This window comes from Cryptomeria japonica, chromosome 7 (assembly GCF_030272615.1).
Source record: "Cryptomeria japonica chromosome 7, Sugi_1.0, whole genome shotgun sequence".
NCBI lineage: Eukaryota > Viridiplantae > Streptophyta > Pinopsida > Cupressales > Cupressaceae > Cryptomeria > Cryptomeria japonica.
Genome location: NC_081411.1, coordinates 688,331,213 through 688,338,103, shown reverse-complemented (window position 1 = coordinate 688,338,103; position 6,891 = coordinate 688,331,213).

Here is a 6,891-nt window from a genome sequence, read left to right as displayed (position 1 = left end):
TAGTCTAAATATCTCAGATCCAAAGTTACAACGTGATCCAGAACGAGTAGCTCCTCATTTCACTCATTTTATCTCTCTTTCCTACATAGTCAACAAGTCAACTTTCCCATTTACAAAAGAGGGCAAATCACACTTCAACCCTTGCAATCCACTTGGAATTCACATCCTTGTTTCCCTTGGATTTGGATCTAGTGGATTCAAGCCCCTCTTTTGAATGTAAAGTTCCTCCAAGCGAAAATCATCCTAGTGACTTCCATTCTCTCTCTTAGGTGGGGAGTCACTAGGGTTCAATTTTCCACTTTACATTTTGGTGAACCCGATGTCTTACACATTAATTCTGAATTCTCATTATTAGATCTGATTAAGTGCAATTTCAATTTCAAAATTTCATTTCCAAGTTTGATTTATTTGCAAATTTTAGAGGTTAATTGTATCGAAACCCTAATTTTTAATTTTGAGGAAATTAAGCTTGTGAAGTGCAAAAATTTTAATTGCTTGTTTCAGATCTGGTTTGTATTTCAAAATTGCAATTCAAATCAGCCTTTTTGTTCTGAAAATTTAGTGGTTAAACAACAAAACCCTAATTTTTAAGATCCTTTTATTTTCGACCTTTGACTGCCAATTTGACCGATCTAGACATCTCCAAATCAGCTGTTTTTTTGGATTCTACAATAAAATCATAATATCTATCATCCCTGAAATTTTTTGAAAAAAGTTGGTCGGACCGTGTGCACTTTCAACACGGTCCCTAGCTTTTTTCTCGAAATTTCGAGAGATGGAATTGACAGTATTTTTTTGCTTAAATCTAGAAAATTGGCGTACTTTATCAATTTTAGCACCTCCTAAGGTCAAACACAAATTCAAATTTCATCAAATTCAAATTTAAATTAATTTTTCATAAGAAGTTCTTAATTTTAGATCTTCTTTTCCAACAAATTAAGATTTTAATTAAGAGACTTTCAATGGCAATTAATAAATTAGATTTACTTGCTCTTTCACATATGATTACATTGTTTTTCACATATGTTTATTACAATCATGTGTCAGATAAGGGTTTCTTTCATTTCATGTTACTTCTCTTCATTCATAGCACTTGGTCATATTGTGTTGTTAGGATTTCAAAATTATTTCCTTTTCACTTAGATCTGAAACCTTTCATGTATCATTTATGTTGCATTATGGTGATATTGTTAACAAAATGCATTTCTTATGTTAATCACCTCAAAGCTTTTGTGGACCCTAAACCTAGAGATCCTAACCCTTGTACCTCTCCTAGGGTATCTTGTGTGGATGAGATGAGACCTAATGCTTTAACTAATGATCTCTTTAAAAAAGAGCAGGCATTGGAAAGTAACATGGATCCATCTTATTTTCATATACATACCCTTGAGCAGGGGGGCAAAATCAAAACATTAACATTCTTACATCTTTAGACCCTCCTTATTCTCCTAAGACCTATCTTCGACATCAAAGTATATGTAGGGAGGATGATGTCATGCATTTTATTCATGATCTTTCCCCTCGCATAGAAATTACTAAAAATGAGCTTCTAGATGATGAAGATGTTCATCCCCAATCCCCCACAATGGATAAGCTTGATAAAGGAAAGGTGATTGTATTTTCACATGATACTCCTTCTTCATCTACAAATCCTTTTCTTCCCCCTTACACATCATATTTCAAATAAATTCATGAACCTATTCCTCCATCTAGTCAATTGTAACATTATTGTAGTCGTGGCTTTCATATAATAACAAAACAAGGTTTTAAAGGACAAAGAATTGGGAAATTTGAGCAAAGAATTTGTGTCCCTTTAAATCCTCCTACACAAACTACTACAAAAGGCCTAGGAAATGATGGTCCTCTTTCTATGGATGAATTCCTTAGGCTCCAAAATTTTAAAAATTATCTTCAAAGACAACAAATCAAAAGAGCCTGCAAGAATGCTTCTTCTTCAAAACGTCTTTTTGTTCATTTCATCAAACCCATGACCATAATGCTGATGATTGCCCTGATTTTCAAAAATCTATTCAAGATGGCATAGACAGTGGCAAAACTAGAGTTGTGGATAATAATCCTTATTCTTCTAACAATCCTTCTCCTTCATGTCAAGAAGATATCTATCATCCTGAAAGACTAGTTGCAAGAATTTATTGGAAATTGAAATATGATATGAACATTTCCTTTCCTCCTCAAAAGAAGAAAAAGAATCTTAAGAAAGTGAAAGGTATTGAATATTGCATTTTTCATGATGTATATTCACATTCTCTAGGGAAATATTTTGTATTTAAGAAATTTGTTCAAAAGCAATATGATCTTGCACAAATTTCTCTTACAATAGATCTAGTTGTCTTCCTTGACATCAAAATAGTGCCTTAGCGCTTCTTTTCTCTTCATGTTTCTCCTCACCCTTATCACATAAATAGTCAACTTATTTGGGGTCTTTGTATCATTTGTGGTGGTGTTGTTTCAATTTTACATACTTTGGGGCAGCAACATGAAATTCATTTTTCCTCATTCTTTCTCTATATTCATATCTATCTTGGTGCATTATACATTATTAGATCTCTTTTCTTGCATAAGAATCATTCCTATGTGAGCATATAATTGTTCTTGGGTTTTCCTCTTTTCTTGAGAGCAGTTTCTTTAATGAGTAGTGCACTTCTTCTCTTCCCTTCATTCTCTTGAAAAACTTACCTCTTCTATGGTCTTGATTATTCACAAGTATGATATTCCCCTCAAAATATAATGATCTCTTGATAAGTATGTATCCCTTCCTTGCGAGGATTTGTTCCACTAGGAAGGAATATCACTTGCCAATAATCACCATCAGAAGATGTGTAATGTTTCTCCTTGTCCTCCTCACTTGGGGGGCAAGGATTTTCACTCCTTTTCTTCTTTTTATCTCATGTATCATTGTTTCCTTTAGGGGTTGCATTTTTCATATGTGATTATCATTTCTTGCAATGGTATGTTTTTATGATTAATCCCCCTGGGGGAATATTTGATGCTCTTTCTCTCTTCTCCTCGAAGATTACCACTTCTTGAGACATGCCTTTTACATATACTAATGTCTTTCCTTCTATGCATTCATGAAAGTGTATTGTGCATTTGATTATGTTTAATCTATCTCTAGAAGATTGAGCAAATTATTCTCATTGTCCCTTCACTTGGGGGGCAACGATCCCTCTCTCTCTCTCTTTCTCTAGCGATCCACTTTGCTCTATTTTGTGAATGGTGTGAGTTATATTACTTGATGTCATTCCTTGTGCGAAATTGTTGGTGGTTTTCTCAGGGGTTCTCGTCATTGACTACAACCTCTTTCACACTTGGTAATGTAAATTTATGATAAATTCACCCATCATTCTTGGGGATAAAAGTGAGTCATCCCTCATCAAGAATCCCTTTTACCTAGGAATAGGAGGAAGGATTGCATTCTTGTTCTCTCCTTTGCTTTGTTATAGAAGATGTTATATTTGTCTGAGACCACTCCCCTTAGAGGGAGATGTCTTTTGAACAAATATCTCTTCTCCTCCAAGGATCCCTTTTACACTTGCAAAAAGATATCTATTTTCAACTATCCCATCCTTTCTTGAAGAGTATTCCCTCTCTTGCTTGGATTTATGACATTGTTGCATAACATATATCTTCTTTGTGATGAAGGTAGGTATCCTTGTTCTACTTTCCTTAAGATATCAACACCAACCTATGTTGACATCTTAAGGGAGGGGCACCCACACCGCTCCTTTGTACTATACTTCTCTCCTGCATTGTACAGTGGGACATTCTTGGAACTAGAGGGAAACCTCTTAGAGAAAGATGTTATCACTTTTCTCTTGTACAGTGGGACATTCTTGGAACTAGAGGGCAACCTCTTAGAGAAAGATGTCGTCACTTTTCTCTTGTATACTGGGTCATTCTTGGAACCAAAGCACATAATCTTAGAGCAATATGATGTTGCTTTTTCCTTGTACAATGGGTCAGTCTTGGAACCAGAGCACATACTCTTAGAGCGAGATGACGTCACTTTTCTCTTATGTCGGGTGATTATTCTCGGAACTAGAGCATAGACTCTTAGAGCGAGATGTCACACCTTTCTTGATACTTGTACTATACATTCTTTACAGGTTGTAGCATACTTGGGCATAGACTCCTATGAGGCAATTAGAACCTCACTTGCACACACATGCATGAGGTTGGGTGGAACTAACGGTGTTCTCACTCTCCTTCCTTACATGGATTACCTAGATAGACTCTAGGGGCTATATTTCCTTGTCCTTCTCTCCATGGATCACCTAGTTTTAGGGGCGAGATGTTCGTGGTTTCTCTCTTGTTCACCTTTATTCTCATGGATCACCAAGGTGTGTATGCATGTCCTCTCTCTTCTTCCTCTCATGAACCCATAGTTTTACTATTGATGGTTCATGGATGATGTCAACTTTTCTCTTTTATGTGATCACTTTTGTTTATGTAGTGGCTTTGGTCCTTGTGTTTCAATTAGTTGTTGAGACATTTGGGTGTCGAGGCCTCTTTGGCTAGTTGGTTTGTCATCTTGTGTCTTGTTTTTGTCGTGTGTCTTTTGAACTTTGTTTTGTTTGTGTGTCTTGTTCCTTTTTGTTTTGTGCGCTTTTGCATATGTTTGAGTGAGTTAAGATCCTAAGATTGGGGGCTTTTTGTTCCTCAAGATTAGTGACCTCTTATACTCCTTGTGGTATTGCTCCGTATCTCTCATCTTCATCTCTCTCTTTTACTTTACTGGCAGTATTGGCATAAGCCATACTCCCACTAAAGTGGGGGCTAAATGTAGTGTCATAAAATTGCAACCGTAGCAATTTTAACCACATTTGAGACCCTAACCTTAGCGACAGTATCTTCTTTCCCAAACTGAGATCTCTCTCTCTACATCTTGCCCCATGAACCCTTCCTATTTGATCCTTGAGATAGTCTTAGGACCCTGTTCAGGCCCCAAGATAGGGTAGGACAGAGGCGAGGAACCCCTATCCCCACCTCTTAGGGTGGCCCTAAGATGGGTATGCCCGGTCCCTTTTGCATAATTTGTTCTTCAGGGTTTGCATTCTTCTTTGTTAGCCTTCAGTGGATAAAAATTAATCATGTAGGCATGTATAAAAGGAGATTCAATTTCCTGATTCGACAACAAGGGGGATATGGGAACACAATACATGAATTCAAGTAGAAGATCTTCCTTATTATCATCAAGCATTCAAGCATTCAAGTCTTCTTCATTCATCCCTTGGAGCAACATTACAAAATTCATTTGCAAGCATATGTGTGTGTTAGGGTTTTGTCATGTTACATGCCATTTCATGCAGCACTTATGATTTCATCCAAGAAGCAAAGCAATCATCATCAATAAATTGTAGATCTACAAGGTATACATTTCCATTGTTTACATTCAAGCATTTGCAATTACTTTCTTTCAAGGTTGATTCCTCAGTCGGGGTTTGACTGAGGCAAACCCCTATCCACAACCCTTCTTCCTTTCTTTTCTGTGTGTAGGTTGCAGGTGCACAACTATATTTTCAGATTTGGACTCCATTTACAGAGGCGAAAAAACCCTTTTCATTTCGCGGATTTTTTCTGAGGACCATGTGTACTTTCAACACAGTCCTGACGACTTTTCTCCAAATTTGCAGGGCAGAGTCGTATCAGTCTAAATATCTCAGATCCGAAGTTACAGTGCAATCCAGAACTAGTATCTCCTCACTTCACTCATTTTATCTCTCTTTCCTACATAGTCAACAAGTCAACTTTCTCATTTACAAAAGAGGGTAAATCACACTTCAACCCTTGCAATCCACTTGGAATTCACATCCTTGTTTCCCTTGGATTTAGATCTAGTGGATTCAAGTCCCTCTTTTGAATGTAAAGTTCCTCCAAGCGAAAATCATCCTAGTGACTTCCTTTCTCTCTCCTAGGTGAGGAGTCACTAGGGTTCAATTTTCCACTTTACAATTAACAAATATTCCTATCAAAATAAGTTCTAACATTTTGATTCTTACATAAAAGTAGTCAATGGCTCTCCTCTTATAGATTGTTATGAAATCAACTATTTTTAGGAACTTGTCATAGAATTTATCATAACCATCATGAAGCCTCTTAAACCCATTTTGTGAGTTACAATTACACCTCATTGAACTCCATGCTCCCATTTATGAAATAAAATTATAGTATTTAATATTTAATTGCTCTTAAAATAATATATTTTATCTTTGAGATTACAATTAAAATATTAAATTATCTAGATTGATTTACATTACCCTATGGGAAAATAGGAATGGGCTACTAATCTCACCAAATTAAATTTATTAGAAAGGGAACATGATGTATGAAGATGGTAAAAAGGAGAATGAGGTGGATTAGTTAGTAAACATGCAAATCAAACATGGAAGCATATGAAATCAAAGACATAACTCAAAAACACATAAAAACATGAATAATATGCATATACCTCACAATCCTTTTACCTCTCCCTCGGATTGAGTTTGATGAAGTGAAGGCGCCCCTTGATGATGCTCCACTTGATGTGCTCCTTTGGTTGCTTGATGTGGATGGCTCTCCAAATATTGTGCACAAATGTATTAAGATGGATTTTGAGGAATGGTATGGATGAGATGATTAAGTGTGGATGAGAGGTGATTTTGGCATGGTAAGGATGCTATGATGGCTTTTCTAGGCTCAAACTAGCAACATAAGCTTACTAAACTTGGAGATGATGAATAAAGGGATGGAGTCCTCAATTTATAGGAAGAAGAGAGGAAGAATGGATGGGTAGGATGGATCCAAGATGAAGGGCTAGGATTTCTTGTGAGCTCACACAAGGCCCAAGAGAGGGTGTGGAGACCAAGAGATATGCCTTAAAGGCATTTCTTG